Genomic DNA, 20,974 nt, shown 5'->3' with positions numbered 1-20,974 from the left:
ATCTGTTTAATGGCAGTGACACATCCCTCAACATTTTTTTTTGCAAAGGAACACATGTCTGATCCAGGGTGATCTACCTACATGTGACTTCTCAGTACAACCATCATTATGATTCTGAAAGGTCTTGGAATGATAAGTTTGCAAGAATACAGCCTGCAGCCCTCCTCAGCCTGCTCTCTCTGCAACTCAAGGCCTCTTTAGCAAATATTAGCATAACACACATTCATGTCCCACTGAACTCTTTGCAGCTCATTTGCATTGTGGGTACCTTTGACACCAAGTTTTGACTAGGATTAAGACTGTGTTAAAAAAATATTTGTCTTCTACATCTATTTTATCATGAATGTACCAATGTTTTAGGGGCAACACTATACTCATAAAAAAGCTTTAGTGTTACTTAACACTTAGCTCCTGCACGGTTTCCTTCACAACGGGAAGCTTTAGAAATATTAGAACAACCACTGACATCTTAAAATATGACTTATTGCCATTGGCCCATTTCCCTAAAAGCTAATTTTACAAAGTAGCACTTCCCTGTTTCAGGGTGCTCACCCAAAAGGTATTATTTCAGTAACGTCCCCCACTATGATTTGGAGGTGCATTGCTGATGGGATCAGTGAACTCTGGAGAGTGGGGTGACGACCTTCCACCCCATCCATCAGGCAGTGATGGACATGGGAAGCCGGTCCCTGACAGGTTGTGGGGTAGGTGGGGGTGGAGGGTACAAATGGGGTTAAGGATAGGGCTGGAGAGGGATCTCAGTTATAGCAGCATGATGGTTTGAAGAGCAAGGAGGGGGAGTGTGGCCAGGATTGAGGTCACAGATATATGATTGGGGTATTAGATGGACCACGGCTAGCGTAGTTAAATGTTTGTGTGTGGGACAAAGATGGATTATCTGTTTGTTTTTGCATGTCTTGTGTTTGTTTTTGTCAGAATCTTTCTCCCTCTAGAGTTTTCACAGTCCAGGACATGCGGCCACATCTCTAATTTTAGTACAGTTCTCCAGCTGACATTTGTCAAAGAGCATCCCAGACCAATACAAATGATGAATCTGGTAATCAGGAGCGGTGTCACTCCATTCTCCAAAGCTTGCTGAGGTGTAATGAGTCTCTGAGGGCCACTTGTTTCTCACTCCCACTGAAACGAAAGGACCATCGTCATCAATCTTCAGGGTGGGCTGAAGTGAAGTTGACTTCTGTCTGAAGGTGCAGCACTCTGTTGATTTCTTCTCGGGAGCTCAGTGGAGAGGCCGCATTTCCCGTCACACGCCGAGAGAGCCTGCACACGAATGGCTGCCCGCTGTGCAGACAATGAACACAAAACCGCCAACTGACACGTCCAGTATTGAGTGAAACAACGCTGTGGAGGGGGGGATTTCTGTACCACACACACACACACACAATCACACAAATGTTATGGTGGAATGGGTTCAGTGACATTTGACCCTGCGATTCAAACGCCTGTCAACACCATATACTAGCATCGCTTTGTGCATGACTGTGCGATCATATGTTTTCCTCTGTCTGACCTAAATGCAGTCATGTCTAGACACTTCTTTCTTTCTGCTGCTGCATTGCCTATATTGTGCAGCTCATGTCAAAAGTTTGCTTTTTTTTCAGGAAGTTAAACAAGACTCCTTCCCCTCTCCTGTCAGACAGTAGCTTCATGCTTTGCATAGTGAAACCAGGAACAGACGAGGGGTGAGCGGCCCAGTTCACTCTCACTCATAAATCGAATGTTTCCCTGTTTTGTCTTCCTACATTTATTGTGAATTCATTTTTAAGTCACCTATTATGCTATTATTAATATTATCCTGTTTGTTGTTTTTCCAAAGCTGATGTCTTTGTAAGAACCTAAGGAGGCTATCATGTCTTAGTGCTAAGATTAGACTAAATCTTATACTGTAAATAAGGATAATCTTTTGTTATAACCTGAAAAACAACAGGGATTGACACAGATACAGCACATATTAATCTTTTGAAGATTTGCTCTGAATGATCCTGTTTTTTTTCTCTCTTTCTTCTTCTGTTCGTGAAAATATTTGTACAAAAGACAACATATGTCTTGATCCTGTTTGTGCCCAGTTCATGTTGTGGTGTGGATGCAGAGAAACAACACGCTGCCCTTGCTTGTCTTCTGCCGGCCCAGGCCTCAGTGGGACGGGCACTTTGTGAAATGACAGGACATGCCAACAAATTGCATCACTTCTGCCTCTGTGGCCGAGGACAATGGGCCACCATATGCCGAAGTGGGGAAATGAATGGAGCTCATTTGTGCTGGCACCCTGAGCCCCCGCTCCCCCCGACCCTGCTGAGGCCTCTGTGGCACCGAGGCCGACACAGACAGACGAGCCCACCCTCTGCCATGCCGCCATTCTGCTGTCCACCACAGGACACCAAAAGCTAACTCCAACAAATACAGCATTTGGATTTTTTTACTCATGCAAGGAAATTAACAAAATACTTTGTTTACTTTTATCCAACTTTAGAGCTCAGAAGTATATGAAAAAAAATACAACAATGAACCTTTATGAGTCATGTTATTGATGTTTATGTGGTTATTTTGTGGGAAAAACTACATTAGTAGCATGGTACTTACACCTTATGTATATTGAAATTGAAACACTTTTCATAGACTGATAAAATGAAAATTTGAGTATCCTTCTTTAAAGGTAGCCAGCCTGCATGTTTGTGTTTAACCATGTCTTTATGTGTGTGTGTGTGTGTGTGTGTGTGTGTGTGTGTGTGTGTGTGTGTGTGTGTGTGTGTGTGTGTGTGTGTGTGTGTGTGTGTGTGTGTGTGTGTGTGTGTGTGTGTGTGTGTGTGTGTGTGTGTGTAGGCCTGGGATGATAGCAGATGATTAAGGAGTGGCTGCTCTGTTGACATGAGATACTAATGAGGATGAAATGAGAAGGTCAGGGCTAGTCTTCAGGAGGGGGGACACCCCCCATACCCACCCCTCTATCACCACCACCAGCCCCCCCCCACCCGTCTCTCCTTGTACCCCCTGGTTGCCTTCTTCCTCAGGATGGACGGCTAATCCTCCTCTTAATCGGCACACACACCAGTACACACAAACACACACACAAATACTGGGGCGCCTCTGATCAGGCACTCTGCATCTTCATAATGGAGGTAATTAGCAGCTCAACAAGGCTAGCTCAGCATTATGATTAGCACCTCTTTTTTTGAGCACACTCTAAATCTGACCAGCCTGGCCTCTGCTGTCAATCCACTCCGCTCTACACTGCCCACAAAAAGATACATTTAAAAAAAAAAAGTTTGATCAATGGTACAATAATATTTTTGGGTATTTTTTTTTATTAATCTTTGACTTTCCTTTTTTTCATTTAAAGACTTCAAGTCCCATCAGCAGACACTAGTGGCTGTGTTATTTTTAGCCAAAACAGAAAAGCTGTGGTTTCACCAAAGTGAGGAACTGAGGGACTGATACTGATAGCCATCCTAACAGTTATAAATATTTTCTTGAAAAACTCCCCCGCTTTGTAACACGTAAAAAGGATATTGCTAAAATATTTATATTTTCTATTATCTTATCTATTTTTTTTAGAACCATGTTGACCAAGGCTATGAGAAAGAGCATGATGATTACTTCAACATTACTTTTACACAAAACACGATTAGAAACGACAAAGACTTTTCAAATGCATCATCTTTAAAGCTATATTTTTCTTTCATTCAATTTTCTGGATCATAAATAATAATATTATGGATTCACTTAGAGTTCCGCTACTCATCACCAAAAAAGATCAATTATGGTGGAATGATAGGAAGATGGAAGAAAACCCTAACAAAGTTCTAAGTGATGTGCGTTCAGCGATGCAGCAAAGCGACCTGTGTGAGCGCGCGGGGGGGGGCTCTTTTTAATGGAGGTGTGAGGGTCTCTATCAGCACAGTGAACTGCTGACCTGACAAGAGGAAGGAAGTACGCGGCCAGCTGCACGCCATTTTTCATCTCTCTGATAGACCTCAAAAGAGCGGCATGAAGGGGAGGGAGAGCGAGGTAGGTGGGACACAAGAGAGAGAGGGAGAGAGCGAGAGAGAGAGAGAGAGAGAGAAAGAGAGAGAGAGAGAAGGGGGCGTGTCCAATAATAAAAGAAGTTGGCCCTGTGAAGTGTGGCGAAGTGTTGGATAGAGGCCTCCTAAGCTGTGACCCCTGTGATTTTAAAGAGCTCCTAGCTCACCTCGTTAATCAAAGGCTGATGCGTATCACAATGACAACCCCCCCTCCCCTCCAACACACACATGCACGCACGCATGCACGCACACACCACCTAAACCCTTACCTCAGCCAGGTCCTTATGGCACACTGTCATTTCCACAGGAGGTTCACGGGAAGATAAGGATCATCAGGTGTCACACAGGACAGACATTTTTTTTGGGTGGGTGTTTGTTTGATTGTTGTGTGTGGTGCATAAAATGTGTGTTTCAGCAAATATTGACTCATATGCTAACTTTTTTAACCCTCTCATTTAAGAGGGTCATTATTTCATCCATAAAGTCTGTTTACTGGTGACAGGAAGTCCTACTACATTTCTTTAAAGAAAACATGGAAAGCCTTTTTTCGCTTAAGGGGGAAATCTGTTAATTAGCCTCAGATGATGTCACCTAAGTCTGCATCAGTAAAAAAAAAAAAAAAGTGGGCTGTTTTGTAAGAAAAAAGTGAGACTCGTGGTTAAATTAGCTGCAACTCAATCTTTAAATAAACTTGTGGTCAGGTTGCACTCTGGATACTATTGGCTCCAGGTTTTGAAATTTTAAAATAATTGATGGAATTGTGGTTTTGCTGCACGCATGTATTTGCTTAGCAATGTTATAAAGGGTGTCAATGAGATGAGATTTGATTTTTGGCCATCCTACTGTCATGAATCTGACATTTTTGTAATCTGTGATGTTAAAACCAAAATTTGGTGAAACAGAAGTTCTATTTATTTAACTCACATACAAACTTGACCTCAGACTGTCTTTGCTTTGTGATTTCCTCCTGGGTGGCACATCATCTTCTTCCTCCTGTAAAGAAACAAGGAAGCAGACATGACATTTAAAGAGAAACGTTTTTAAGCATTTGATTTTGTGCATTCAAGCTTTTCTTAGATTAATAAGGGACGGGGTAAATCAAACATCTTTTGCATAAAAAAATGCATTTTTACATAACATCCACACATAAATAACTTGAAGTCTGTACAGCAACATGTTTGCTAACTTGATAAACATGCTGTGTAGTAAGTCTTTCTTCAATCCAATGTGATTGCTCTTGATCAAACAGAGCAATCACAGAGTGGGATAGAGAGAGAGAGAGAGAGAGAGAGAGAGAGAGAGAGAGAGAGAGAGAGGGAGAGGAAAAATGAGCCTGCCAGTGGTTAATTGAGCATACAGATTCCTAATGTGTCAGGCGGTGGCCTCGCAGATGAGGGATGGCACTTTTTTACGATGCATCTTCCTTTGTTTCCTCTTTAAGGCTAATGAAGTCGGCCTTCTAGTCGCCACCTGGGCCAGACACTCAGACACCAGAGACACTCTCGTGTCCCATTCACAAAGTCTAACAGCGAGTCATCATCTTCATCCCCCCCAACCCCGTCACCTTCGTCCCTCAGCAAGCCCAAAGACAAACACACACAATGACACACAGGCTCAAATTCTTGAATGATCGCACATGTAGACTGTGTGAGAATGCATGTGCACACAGTTTGGCTATTGTCTGGATGTTTGTGATATACTCTCACTCTGGGCTGAAGTTTACAACATATTCATTATCAAAGCCACAGACCTGTTTATTTTTACTGTCTCAAAACAGCAAGCATCCATTATCCTAAGATTTTTTTTTTTTTGTCTTTTTTTTCCCTTGCATGCCTTTAGGTCACCCACTAATGAGCTTAACGCTGAGGAAACATGGAAGCTATTAGACGAGGTTTGGCTGTTTGAACAACGGGGTGATGATATGGCACCTTATGATTACACGCACTTATATCAACAGAAACAAGAGAGGAGCAATAAGCCAAGAGGTCTGCAGCTTTTCACAGCCAGTTTGTTGACTTCACATGACTTTTCCTGTGTGCGAGCAATTAGTGAGTGATGATCACTGTGGTTTTTTTTGGGCCCTGGTTCTTATTCCTTCTCCTTGTTCTGCTTTAGCAAGGTTAGCCTATGAGCCTCCTTCAGCGCCTTTGTCTCTTTTTTGCTGTGGAGGCTCAGGCCAAGTAGATGTGGTCACCCAAACATGTTCAAGGTGCTCCATGGCCATATGTTTGCTCATTGGGGAGTGGAGCAGGGAGAGAGCTGCTTTCTATGACCTTCACCCAGGTTGAGCAATGAATACTCCAGGCTCCTCTCGCTTGGGTTCATGCCAGGTGAGCACAGTAGTGGAGCGTCCCAGACATACAACCGGAGCTCGTCAAGCAACCGGCTGCTGCAGAAATGTGAGAAGGCAATGGACATTTTGATGGCAAAGCCTTTTATTATTTTCCTCTTTTTGGTATCTCAAGTTGTTGTAACTAGTGGGGAATGGATGGTAATCATTGTTTAATCTGCATCTAGTCCATACACCTTCACACAGCAGCATAATGTGGTTGATTGGGGAAGTGTTGCAATGCACTCTGCAATGCAAAGTGTTAAAATTATTTATGTGTGTTTGATGGAAAGCAAAGTGTAAAAAAAAAAAAATCAACCGTCTAAATGTAAAGTATGTCATTCTTTCTGTTTTCAGTGTAACTCTACAGCAGAGTTTTGCAAGATAACAACACATCCACTGATTCTCACTGGCTGTGATAAGAAATGCTTTGCATGAAACATTCTCCTGGGCATCTATTTACAGTAAATCAACTTCTACTTTCCCTTGTTTCATTATATGATATCAATTCCTTATTTAGTCATCTTCAGCTATGGCAAACGTAGACAGAGCCACAGCAGAAATGCCTCACGCTCAAACTATAGTAACAGTTCCCTTTTTTTTTTTTAGTTTTCTGAGGTTGTAGGCAAAAGTGTGTGTGTGGTTGTAAAAGCACTGGGTGCCAGGATAATAATAATGATCAGTGACTTTGAGTTCCTGGTTAACACTTACTCGGTCAGAGTTATAGGGACAAAAATACGATTATATACATGTAGGATTTTATTGGGTGTCGTTCTAAGTATATTTCAATTTAAATGTTTTTAAATAGAAATGCATTCGGAGAAGATGATCAGACAAAAAAACCAAAACGTAGTTGGCCTTGGAAATGATGATACGATGCAATACGATCCAACATGATAAGATAAGATAAAATACACTTTATTGTCCTCTGGGGTAAATGTGTCTAGGACTCCAGGGCTGCACACATTTAACTGCATCTACAGTAGAATCAACAAATAAAGAAAACAACAGAAACAATCAACAATACACATTTTAACATGCCAATGAAATCCATGTACCACCATATATTGCACATCACCAATATTGCAGAGGATCTTCATAAAAAAAAACTACAGAGAAGAGGAGCAAGATGCTATTACACAACATATCCAACCTAAACATTTTACATGTAGATTACAAGCTATTCAATGTATGTCCATTTTTTTATATTTAGTAAGTTCATTCAAAAGCTTTTAAAGCTCATCAGTTTAACTTCATTGTTCCCCGTCAAGTTCCTTCTCCATTATTCCAATTACTTGTTTAGTTTTGACCTCATTTAACACCTACTCCTCCATGAGTTATAACTTCTGCATGGCTGCAAAATAAGCAACAGATTAAATATTTGCTGATAACTCAAAATGTTGGCGTAGTCGAGTCAACAAGTGATCTTTATGAGGAGGGAAATAGCTGAAGGAAAAACACCATTACGCTCTCGATAATTTAAACATGTGTTGGCGTTTATCTTGGTGGTCTATGTCCGAACACTAATGACAAACTCTTGTTATTAGTGGACTGAATCCGAGCCAAAGGCATGCCCACCCAAAACTGTAATCCCTTAATGTCCCATACTCTGTAATTTGGTACTTCGTAAAGAATACACTCCATGCGTTGGTAGCGTAGCATTTACAGTGATATACACACAGAGTAACACAGGGGGCATATCTGATGTGATTTCTGTCTTTCACCATCTAACTTATTTTCGTGGGAAGATTAAATATTTCTGCTTGAGAACACCCTTTAAACTATGAAATGACTGCTGTTACTGACACACTGACCCCCCCCCCCCCCCCCCCTTTATACACATACACACCACGCTCTCCTGATTTTGGATGGATAGATGGTTGGAAGAGGAGGAAGGGTGAGGAGGGGGGGTGGGGCTGAAATATATAATCTCCTGAAAAGAATGAGGCCCTCTGGGATTTTATCAAAGTGGCCCCTCTTTGCACTGGGGGCCGGGGGAGAGAGGGTGAGTGCTGGTGGTGTGGGTTTGGGTAAGGGAGGGAGGGAGGAAGGGGGAGGGAGCTGAAACATGGCCACTCCACACTGTAACCTGAGCCAGAAGGGGGCCAATCTGTCAAATAATTAGCTGTTGCCGGGCACAAAGGTTTTATTTGCAGGAATTTCATCGAGGCAGGATTGAATAATATGTCTGTGTATTGTGCGGGGTCATGGGAACATCATCTCTTACTGGTGGGCCATAAAAGACGGCTAAATGATAATGAGAAAAGGCTCTGGTAATTCAATTCCTCAAGCGTTGGTTTCCATCTTTCCCACCCCCCCTTATTCTTGTTCTATCCTTTTTTCTCTTTCCTTGGCTAATTGCACAACTTCATGTAGATATTGACGTGGTTTCATTCAGTGTGCAAGGAAAACATGCTGATGTATGATTTAAAGTACACATTTTCACATAAATTCACATATTAACGGTAAAGATGAGGTGACTTCTTAAAGGTCTCATATGCTGTTTTTTCAAAGTAAATACTTAATAACAGAGAAAAGTGATAAATAAATGAACAAAATAAGTTTAAATGGTTAAAAAAGAAAGCACAGAAAGAGGTTTATTCTTTTAAACTGAAAATAACCATATTCTACAACCGTTGATTTTTTTTGCAGGTACAGTATATTGATTGCTTAAAGATTCATATAATTCATATAAATATAATATAATATTCTTTGAACAGAAAACATAAAATTATTTTCTCCACCACCATTGATATTTAGCTGATATATTGATTACTTGAAGATAAATGAATAGAAGATCAGTACTTTATGCTTCTCACTCTTAAACCCACTGGCTCAGTTGTCTTTTTGTATGTTGACCTCTGCCCTCTGAGAGCAGCCAACCAGGAAGTGAATAGTGTTAAAAGGGATTGATTGGTTTTGGGTCCATAGATGATTGTTTATATCATTCCATACTGCAGGTTTTGACCCCTAGTGACCCCTGTGTGGACCAATCCGTTGAGAGCCATGACCTGCATCCATTTGCAACAGCGCTAATTAGCTCTGACGGGCCCAGGTTTGCATTTGCGTTGTAAACTGAAGCCCTGCAGAGCCCTGATTGAAGAAACGCGCAGAGCGGCTACTCCACTTCATGCCTACCATTCCCCCCCTGCACGAATGTCAAACACATTAAACTTAATGTACCAGCAAATCTTACTCAATTATTTGTATGTTGTTGAAGTGTACGTGTGCGTGTGTGTGTGTTTATGTGCGTGTCTGGTGGGCCTAAATGGTGTTCATATGTCAGTGTATGTTCAGCTGTCTGAGCACACTCAAGCATGCTGGTGTTTACATGTTACAGGGGGATGAAGGGAGTTTGTCCATGTGGGATGAGGTTACACATCCTGCAACACATTGCAGCGGGATGAGGAAACTTGCTTTTAAGTTAAATAATTGGATTATTGCATCCTGCGATCACGCTAATTATAATGAAAGCAAGCTTACAATTTTCCAATTATTATTCTATGCCGATTCTGTTCCTCTCTAATAAAGAAGAGCACTGATGCAAAACAAAATGCCAGGACTCCATTTCCTGCCTGTGCCTTAGAGCTATTCGGAGATGAGGGACATACACGCCCCCCAAATATCACCACCAATACCCCATAAAAACATATAACTACAGAACATACGCAACGTAATAACATGCAAATTGTTTGCGTGGACAGTTTTTTTTTTTTTTTTTTTTTTTTACAAATTAAACAGGGATGCATTAAAACTGAATGAATTGATCCATTTTACATAGAGATGCATGATGACACTCCTGAAGTTCAGGGTTTCTATTTAAAAAAGTGCAAAACTACAATACGATGAATCAGAAGGACAGTACAGTGTTGACTGTGTCCTTGGTTACCGGGCATCAAACTGACATGAGTCACTCACTCTGCTCCCGACAAATCATTGTATTCAATCTCCTCCCCTCACCGTATCTTTCTCTCTCGACCTGATCCTTCTCCTTCTCCCCATGTACACACACACACACACACACACACACACACACACACACACACACACACACACACACACACACACACACACACACACACACACACACACACACACACACACACACACACACACACACACACACACACACACACACACACACACACAAGCCTCTCAGTATCAGTCACTCATATATCTCTCCGCCTTGCCTGTCAGTCTTCCACCAAATTCCCCGGATCACACTACATCTGACAGTATTTCATCTTGGATTTGAGGATAAGTGAGAGGATTTCAGTTCAAGCTTGGAGCTTAGCATGAAAACGCTGCTCAGTGTGAAAAGCTAAGGGTTTACACGATGTGGGATTCCCCCCCCTCCCCGGACACCAGCCCTCACCCAAACGTTTTTTTCCCCTCCCTATGTTTTTCCCTTGATGTTTCTCTCTCTCTCTCTCTCTCTCTCTCTCTCTCTCTCTCCCTCCTTCCCACTTTGCAGCATTTTGTTGATTTAGCTGTGAGTGGCTGCCTGACACAACATAGGCTAACTCCTCAAGGAGCTAAATACAGCTAGCCCTGTTGCATAGTTATTCTATCAGCGGACTCTGAGGGGAACACCAAAAGGATGTTTTTTAATTAGGCAAAACCCATGGGCTTCAGCATCACTATAACCACATGAAGTAAGAGGGATGGAGAGAAATTGTAATCTCTGAAGCAACACAACATAAGGAACCTAATGTGAGGTAACATAAATAATGCATATTCAAACGTTTTCAAAAATATCAATGCAACTCTATTCTTATTTGACGCAAACATTAAGGTCTTCATCCGAACCAGTTCAAAAACGGTTGATCAAAATAGACATTGTATGCAGTGTTGCAATTGGTTGTATGTATTACTGCAACTTTTACCTTGGCTACAACAAAAACATTTATTGTTGTTTTTTTTCTAAAAAAAAATAGGGTGAAATCATGATGAAAATAAAAAAAAGGAAAAACTAATGGGGGTTACAACAACGTTGTGTCTAAAATTCCTCTGGGCAATAGTACTGAACTATTGTCCAAAAACATCAGTGAGCCATACCATGCATGTACCATGAATACACACACTGTAGTTTATTTGCAGCCAGTCCACAGTAAACCATCCTGCATGCATAATTATGTATATTAATGTGCAGCCAAAAACTGTTTGTATTTCAATATTGCACTCAATCTCCCATTTCAATTTGTTTGCCTTTTCTGTTTCTCTGCACGCACATACAAAGAACCAGCTTCAATATAAGTGACAGTGGTTTAATCATGGACCTCTATCTCTCTTCAGTAAGGCAGTCATACTGTAAGAGTGAGACTTTTACTTGCGCAATGAGACATCCTTTTTTTGGTTTTAATCTTCAGAGTCAGTGTAAACTGAAGCATAACCATTAGATTTCCCACCAAAACAAGCAAAAGTGTGTTATTTGGTTATAACCTCATTAACATGTGATTGCAGTTTGTATTCTAATGCCTTCACATTTCTGAGATTTGGTTCATCTTGTGTGTTAGGGCTGATAGTAAATTGACTGTGCCTGCCTGTGTGTGTGTGTGTGTGTGTGTGTGTGTGTGTGTAGCAGCTTTTGCTGCCGCATACATGTCAAACAGACTCTAATCACAGGTGAAGGGTTAGAGTGGACCCCCCACACGAACACACACACACACACACACACACACACACACACACACACACACACACACACACACACACACACACACACACACACACACACACACACACACACACACACACACACACACACACACACACACACACACACACAAATATGTGAAGCATATAGGTTAACCCTGGAAATAAAGAAATAAAGGCATTGCGTGGAGAACCTGAGGAGAATCTTGAATGCCAGTTGCCGGTAGGAAAGATGGATTGCCTGAATTCTCCACCAATCACCAAACAACACATTGGCTGCAGCATTGATTGATGAAGTATTTAAGTCGTCAATCTCACATCACCTGCTTTTCTGCCCCTCTGCTAACCCCCCCTCACACACACACAAAATGGCTGCAGAAAAGCTATGCTGTGTCTGCAGATCAGATGAACCCTGGCTGATGGAGAACTTCAGATTTGGAATAGGAAACGGTTTGTGATGAGGTTTAATTGTCTAATTCTTATGAAATATTGTACTGTACAAATGCTAAAACCTATTCACCAACAATAAATCTGAGCTTGTTTGCACCTTCCATATTAAAGCGGTCATAGAAATTGAACGTTATGCTTCCAACCACCTTGGAACTCTGTAATATGTCTCAGTGAGTATGACTCAGCCCGATACCATTGATTACAAATCATGATTAACAATAAGGATATTGATAAAAATGGAACATTAGCCCTCACCTCTGACCTTATGTGCAGACCTCTTTGTACTCTATGATGTATTCAATATCATAATCATGCTTGAGTACACTTGGTTTGGGGAAAAAAGGGAGGGCAAAAATCAATGTGGCCGCGGTCATAAGCAGAGAGAAAACATCACACCTGCAGATATTGTGTTGACGGTGCATCACAGAGCAAACACAGAGCCGCTGTCTCCTCCCAGCTATGCTGAAGAGGCCATTGATCCACCGGTTAACCTATTCTCCTGCATTAGTACAGCAGCAAATCCTTGGAGGAAAGTGACCCCCCCCCCCCCCCTCCTTATTCCCCTTCCCCCGCCCTAGCCATTGCTTCCCTCCACTAATATGATACCCCCTAAAGGTTCTCCACAGACCTCATTTCTAATCAATGCATGTGGTTGGTGGGATCATCCTGTCTCTGCAAATTAATGACTTCACTTTTTTCTGTGGTTTCATTCCATTGATTTGTTTTATTAGCCCATTGATCTCCATGCACACCCCCACACCCCCCTTCCCCACCTTCACAACTCACCCTCAACCTCACCCACGACCAAGACTCGGCTTATCATTATATAGCTGATGGAATCAGTTCTGCAAAAAAAAAAGTGCCTTCTTCATCAACAGTCTGTAAAAACAACACATGTAAGAAATGGACCGTACTGATTGGACGAGGACAGCAAATTCATTTAATAATCTTGAAACAGCTCCACATATAGTTTAACACATTTTAAAAAGGCCTATGCCTTTAACATTTAAAGAAATGACATCAAAGTATGTTCATGTTGCTCTGGGTCTAAATTATGAACATCCAGATAAAAGTAATGTAGTTTTCTTTTCTTTTTCATACAACTGTCATGGTCTAAATCGCTTAGACGTTCATCTGGTCAGGGCTCGGTGGTCTTATTAACAGCCATATCTAACTCTCCTACCCCCATAATTCCCTTTGAGATCCGAACAAAAGGATAGGAAGTGCTTTACTCCGACAAGTCAGACTTCACTTCACCGGAGGAATTACAGCTTTTCATTTTCTGCCACTGGAGCGTTTTAGTGAGGTGCCCCACTAGCATAACGATGTTCTTTCTCTCTTGTTTTATGACTTCAACCATGCACAAAGAGTTGATTCACAGTAATTACATGTGAAAACACAAATGCTGATGTGTATATGTGAAGTTTAGAGAACACTCGCTGAGAGACGGGCGTAAAAAATACACACACTATATATTGTAGTGCTGAAAGAAAGGTGTAGTCATAGCACCAAATGTGCATAGAACACCAAGATTCACACTAAGAATAGAAACACAAATACACAAAAAATCTCTTAAGAAAGCAAACTGCAAATGTTTGGCCGTTCAGGTTAGCACAATGTCCATCAGTCTTCTGTGTGATTCCATTAAAATGAACACAGTTAACATTCTGTGGACAACTGCAGTCATACATTGTCCTCTGCTACAGCTGCTACTGTTTTATTTCTGTCCTTCCTGAGCCCTCGAGTAGTGACATATACCATCTATGAGAACAAGATGAAGTAATGCTTGAGGTTGAAAACTGTCTGACCCCACCCCACCCAATCTTCCTCCTCAAATCCTTTCTAGATTTTTTTTTTGCTATCTAAGAGATATCACCCTTAAATCCGTGAATTAATTAAAAAGAAGCTTCAAAGTCAGTTTTCAAACTAAAAAAAAAATCATCCAATATTAAAGCATTCATTGTTCACTTACAACTGGACAGTGAGCATATAAGATTTAAATCCAAAATGACACCCAAGAGGTGACGCAATGTTAGCTACACTAAGCCTGAGACACACACTAACTCTGGATGATAATGCATTCCTACAAGATATGACCAAATCCTGATAACTTCCATTTTCAAAGATGAGAGAGAGACAATCAAGCAACGCATTCCCCCACCAAGCCGCATGTTTATCCAGCTTGTGGGAATTCCTGTTCCTCAGGATGGATCTGGAGTCGTCACGATTGGGGATGTTCCCGTCCCACCCTGCTGGACTCAGATAGACGATTAGTCACCATCCTCGTCCTTCTACTCAGACATTACATGACTGACCCGGCAGCATGAGGGATTGTGTTCATATTTAAAAATAATACACAGGTGATCCTTACAAAACCACAAAAGAGATTTATTTATTTCAGGGGAAATACTGATTAAATATTGGATGTTAGGTTAACCTTTCAAAAGTAGCTCTACAGTACTGTAGTTTGTAGAGACAGTTGTAAAATGTCCTTTTTTGGCTCTAAGGGGCTTTCCAAAGTTTGAATAAAATAACTTGTGATGTCATCAGGGTTACCCAGGCATGGGCTTAAGAACTGGAAGATTTCAACAGGAAGAATGCATTAAATACTAAAAATGCCAGGTTTGAAGACGAGGAGATTTAGTATTGTTGGTGCCAAAAGAGAGACCTTATTTGGTGGCTTTAATGGAAATGCAGGATCAATCGTTTTTGTAAATGTACCTAAAGGGAAGAAAGGTCAGGATATCTGATTAGTTGAAGTATACCCTTCAAAAAACAATCTAATGGGTCTTCCTCAGACTCCAGGAGAGTGCTTAAAAGTTTTGTTTTTATCATCAATTAAAGAAAAATTTGAAGATCCAAAACAAATATTTACATTTTTGTAAATCTTTTTCCGAGAACATTCCCATGTTTAAACCACAGCAGACCTCTAACTTCCATCATTTTGGTACTATTATCTGTTATTTATACCTGTGTTTCAGGTCATAAAGGTTTATGTCTTGGATTTAATGTGGTGAATTGTTCAACACATAAACAGCTAGATAACTCAAGTTTTAGCCACTGCTACATCCGTACATCTCTTTCTCATCTTTACATAAATCCTTTTGGGGCTTCTGGCAGCAGTTTCCTGCTCTTTCATCTGGCTCCCTTGTGGTAGGACTATTAGCCCAGCCTGTATACCTGCAAGTGTTTGGGAGGCAGCTGGCTCTGGACGCTCAGTAACAGCACGGGCCCAGGGGCTGCTGGGACCTGGGAACACTGGCACCAAATACCGATGGGTAATTAGACCTTCATTCAAGAGCAAATGTGGCAAGCATTAGACACAAGGCTCTTTCCGGTTCAATTCATATCTCCATCCTGCTTTCCTTCCCCTCCTATAGCAACCCTGTTCCATTGACACTCTTAAACCTTCTTCTTTTCTTTTTTTCCCCCCAGACAAGGACACTCTGTAATCTGAAGCATCTTTTAGATGTGAAATGTGGGAATTTATAAAACAAATGTTGCCTCTTTCTAAGGGAAATAAATCATTTTTCCTGTCATTTTGAAAATCATAGCTAATTAGCCTGAAGAGAAAAATACATTTTGGAGATTGTGATATTTAATAAGCAATGAAACAGCCTTTTAAGTTTGAATTTATTACTACAAAACACTCAACACTTGAAAAGCGACACACCATTTTTATTGATATGACAACAATAATCTGTGCTTAGAAATGGAAATAAAAAATCAGCCATGAAAGACATAAGTACCATCATGCCTTTACTATACACACATTCAGCTCAAGTGCCGAAAAAAAAACCCAGCCACTTTAAAGCATAAAAAATGTCATAAAATGTTTTATAACGTGTCGTTCTCAACACAGGTTCAGGTAGACGAGTGTCTAGACATGATCTGAATACATATCTGTGGCTTGGATGATCCCATGCAATGTATCACTTTGTCTTTCTGAGTTGTGAGAAACATGGCAGCAGCTGTTTCTCATGTCACAGGAAAACTATGAGAGGCCCCTTCTAGTTTTGTGGTGAAAGGTGACATAACCCATAATTCCACTCCAACCACAATGTTCTTTTATCAGACGTTCCTCTCTGATACTGTGAGGGTGGTTCACATGACACAAAGCATACACCAATGACAGAGGACTGAATGCCTGTATGCACTTTTAGTCTGGAACATCACAGTGTTCAGCACTTAAATAATACTTTGTAAAATAACAAAGGGTCATTTAGCACTACATTTTCAAGTTACTGTATATAATACAATTCTAAATACTGATTTATTGTCTTAGCTCCTGTTAGCTAGTGAAAATGCTACCCGCTATGCTACAAGCTAAGCTGGTGTGGGAGCTTTAATTCGTACATGAACTGAAAATTAACAAAAAAACTTCCTGTAGCTATTAAATTGTTCAAATCATAGTTATTTTTTCTGCAATAATTTGATTTGAATTATATTTCTCAAAGACTTAATACAAAGGCCAATATCTGTATGGTTGCTGTAGGTAAAGTTAGCTAGCAAGTTAGCTAGCTGGCAGTAAAATGAGTTGGCCAATTAGCTAGGAGGCCATTGGTGAGCCCGACCCAAGGCAGGTGATTGGGTGAGGTGAGGATCTCCTGGTAAAATAGATAAATACTTTATTTTGAAAAATATATACATTGAAACTGATGTCGACAAAGAAAACAAATTGAATTTTAATTTTTGACAATTAATTTATAATAAATTGATCAAATGGGTTAATAATAAAATCGGTTAAATTATTACAATATTTTCCCAATGTATTTCTTTATTTAGTTATTTTTTACATTTTCCATCATGTATGATTAAATAAAATACTTCTATGTTTTATTAATTTAATATTAAAAAGTCTGCTTTGTAAATGTTGTAAACACATGAATGTGAAAGACTAAATTCTTCCATGATGCAAAGTATTTCATCCCATCCATGTGTCCCAGGTAAGGGAGGCTTGAACAGGCTGTCAGGCAGCTCTATGCTGTGCACTAAACAGAATCACAGGAGTGGAGAGGATGCTGCTCTTCGCGGTCAGGGAAAAACACAGGGTCCAAATTAGCATAAACAGGAACACAAAAGAAAAAAAAGGGAGCAAAACCGAACACAAAATAATGCTGTCAACAGGATCCCCCGGAGAGGAATTTCAATTTCATATATCTAATTATCCCTGTCAGATGGAAAGAAGTGACAAAAAGCTGTCTTTGTTCTCCCTCTTTATCTCCCGCATCTCTCTCAATTAATTTCAGAATACGAATATGACTAATTGTCTCTCTGCAGCTTTGCGGGCAGATAAATACTGATTTCAGCCCATGTTGGACAGGGGGTGGGATGTTCACGCATCAATTTATGATATTTGAGCACAATGGATTGTGCATAATTCAGGTGATCATGTTAGCAGACCAATGCAACCTCTCTGTAGGCATCACCCTGTGCCTCACAGACTTGTAGCCTGAATGAAACAATATGCTTTCCCGCTTTTGTAAAGAGAGGCATCATGTCTGTCGTTTCTACCTCGCAATTGTTTCTTTGTTTAGTGCGATGATATTAGCATCATAATAAGAGGAAGCAGTGATGACTGATTTATGCATGGTTTGTGGAAACACACAAAACCATCACTGTCCACTGCATTTGAATCAGATATGCACAATTTTAGTTCTCTTGTGTTCCACATTACTTCAACTCTTCTAACATTTTCTAAACTTGGGCAAAACTTGCTTTTTCAGTGAATGAAGCTGACTTAAAGATTTCTCTTTCAAAAGGCAGAGGTGGAGAGCCAAAAGTATATTTACTCAAGTACTGAACCAAAATGAAACAATGAATTTTATTTAAGTATTTCCAATTTCCTGCCTCTTTATGTTAATGTGACAGTAAGTTTCAGAAGATAACATTGTTCATGTAAGTCTGTCACATTTCTTTAAAAGTTGATGTACTAGTTACTGTACTTTGTCAGATTCAGAATATTATATTAGAAGAAGAAGAAGATATAGGTTACTTTATTAATCCCGTGAGGGGACAGTTAATTTTACACTCTATTATTGAACATGCAGCACACTCATAGGCTGAAATACACACATACGCACAAACAAGATCCTATGGACACACACTAACGGAGAGATGCAAGAGTGAGGGGGCGACCCTCTGGTTCCCAACGCAAGCCTCTACAGACTGACCTACTGCCACTGCTTGTATTTATGTAATACAAAATATCATCAGTGCATAATTTAGATGAAAAAAAAAATTAAGTTTATAGAAGCCCCATAGAAGCAACTCTGCAGAATGAGTACTTTGACTTTTAAACTTTTTTACATAAATTGGAGCTTATATCTTTGACTTTCACTTTGGCACTTTGACTTTCGTCCCTCACTGTGACCAGGTACAAAACCAATTGGAGGTATTTACTGAGGATTGAGTGCACAATGGATCCCCATATGATTTAATAATTATTGCATCTCATTACATTTTTCAGGATTCACTTCAGCAAATACAATTAATGTAGATAAATATGTACAATATACTTATTTCTCCTAAATGTGCAGAATACAGAACTTTACCTAACTCGTGTACTTTGTAAAACACAGTTTGCACATCCTTTTGAAAAGTATTCTGCTTTTTTCTTTACTATTTGAATCTTGAGAAACACTCAATAGTTAGTGTTTTTTATCCTTCATACAAATGGCTTTACCATAAGAGGTTAGCACTCTGGTTCACATTTAACTCACATCACAAGGTTTGACTTTCACAATGATTGTATAATTAATTGGTGTCCTATTCACTCACAGAGACCTTGTCTTTTCCTGCTTCAAAAAAAGAAAAAAAAAAAGAGGAAGGCCAAAAATATACACTCGTGCTGAATAGATGTTTTATCACTTATTGACTTTGGCATTAAAAGCACTTGAGGCAAAGTGCTAAAGTGGTAACATTTTTGATTCAGTCAACTCCTTCTCCAAAAACAATCAGCAAAACTTAAACATCATGAGACAAACATCCAAAAAGTCATCCAAACAAAGTTGCAGTCAAGCCGTGGCACAACTCCATAAAACATACTCACTCGTTTACTCACAGAGGGAGGGAGGGGGGATTGTTGCATTTCATTAGATGCATTCCTTCTCTGTGGAATCCTGTCTTGTTGCCATGTCATTTTAGCCCACATTTCATACTGATCTCTAATTTGTACCCCTTTTCTCTCCGTTTATTCAGATTAAAAAATTATGGCAATGCTGTTTTTGACTCAACATATGGCCCAAGAGGCTCACTTCTTATTCTCTGAAAAAATCTATCTTTCTATCTGTCTGTTTGTCTGTCTACTGTATTTATCTATCCAAAATACTTGTTGTTTACTATTTTCTTGCAAGATAAGCTAAAGCTAAGCTAATTAGCTTACTGACTAAAGCTATAGGCCAACAAGAGCGGGTTTTAAATGGATTTTTAAAGTAAACTGGTCCTGCGGTACACTAGTGTAAATTCAATACTTGCAGCTTAAATGCTAAATTTGTAAGTTTTAACGCTGGTTGGTGTATGTTCTTTGCAAAGGCCTAAGTAATGCAGGAATTATTTTAACACCGCTGCCGCTATCTATCTTCGTTTTCCTTATACAGGCAAATCTCTGAGGGCATACAACTCTTTGACCATCATAATCTCATTTTCCACATCTGTAATACAGGGCCATACAACGTAATGCAGTATTATTAAACAATGCCATTGGCCAACCAAGAAGGGCAATGTAAATGAAGCTCAACAGTGACCGCCCAGTATTTTCCGGTGGTAAAATCCTTAGATCAAGAGATTGAAGCCGTGAAACTAGACAACCAGACTACCCCTATACGTGGTGTATAAACCATTTGATTTGGTGGAAAAAAAGACTTCAAAACACTGAAAAAAATTAAAGGTTCAAGACTGTGTACATATAATTTTTCCGGAGTCAAAACATTTCCAACCCAAAACCCATTGCGAATGACTCTGCGTCTTATTAAATATAACTTTTGTTGTTGTTTTATTGTTTATAATGTTAGTACATGTGTTGTAATATCTTGTAGTTTGTGTTGTGTGAATACATAAATGACATTCACTGCAGCATAACAAGTTCATCAATATGATTTGTGTTAGCTACCTTATAGTTAGCCTGCTAGCAGAACTATACATGCTTTTGCGGCAAGAAACATTTCCATGGTAACAACAAGCTCCGCCAATAAGAGACGTCACTGTGGTAATCAATGATCGTGGATAGTGTAGTTCTCTTCCCAGATATCGCAAATAAACCATGTTTAACCATGAGGTTGTTATCATACTAACTTGTGTCTACAGCAGCATGTTCATTTGCCTCCTCACCATACTTGTTTGCAGCTTCCAGATTGGTGTTGGCGAGACCACTCCCATTGGTTTTTTGATCACATAATGAAATAAGATAGATACTTTACTGATCCCGACAGAATAAAACAATTTGTAAAAGGAAAGACAGACCTGCGATAATATTAAAGATGTTTGATTTTATCCAAATGCC

General features: G+C 40.0%; 1 long non-coding RNA gene across 1 annotated transcript in view; it reads right to left on the bottom strand.

Moving 5' to 3' along the window:
• Window positions 1–3,029: 3,029 nt before the first annotated feature.
• LOC136179767 (uncharacterized) overlaps window positions 3,030–20,974 on the bottom strand; it is a 52,986-nt gene continuing 35,041 nt past the window's right edge. The window contains exon 4 of the long non-coding RNA XR_010666733.1: window positions 3,030–5,033. This is a non-coding gene — a long non-coding RNA (uncharacterized lncRNA). The remainder of the gene's footprint in view (window positions 5,034–20,974) is intronic.

The sequence above is a fragment of the Labrus bergylta genome, chromosome 8 (assembly GCF_963930695.1).
Source record: "Labrus bergylta chromosome 8, fLabBer1.1, whole genome shotgun sequence".
In the NCBI taxonomy this organism is placed as follows: Eukaryota; Metazoa; Chordata; class Actinopteri; order Labriformes; family Labridae; genus Labrus; species Labrus bergylta.
This window is presented reverse-complemented; position numbering and strand designations above follow the sequence as displayed.